The sequence below is a fragment of the Mycetomoellerius zeteki genome, unplaced genomic scaffold (assembly GCF_001594055.1).
Source record: "Mycetomoellerius zeteki isolate Tzet28-1 unplaced genomic scaffold, Tzet1.0 scaffold300, whole genome shotgun sequence".
Taxonomy (NCBI): domain Eukaryota; kingdom Metazoa; phylum Arthropoda; class Insecta; order Hymenoptera; family Formicidae; genus Mycetomoellerius; species Mycetomoellerius zeteki.
Window position 1 is genome coordinate 59,452 of NW_017257284.1, and position 366 is coordinate 59,817.

A 366-nucleotide genomic window follows, 5' to 3' on the forward strand; every position below is an offset into this window, starting at 1 on the left:
TGTATGTTTATAAATTGCGACGTATACGGTGATACTTTTGAAATCTAAGAGGGATATCCCCACCCCTATTTCCAAGAATTGCAAACTTGTTACAACACGTTTTATATTCTACGTATTTTCTTTGTTCGCGAGTTTATCTATGTTTATAAGTACATACATACATACATACATACGTACGTACATACTTACGTACATACATATATACATACGAACATACATACATACATACATACATACATACATATATACATGTATTACAGGGAAGGAAAAAAGAAATACATAACAAGTACGTTTACATATTTTTATTTAAAAATTCTTTTGCAACCACCAGTTATATATTTTCAATACATTTTGTAAAGCGCAATT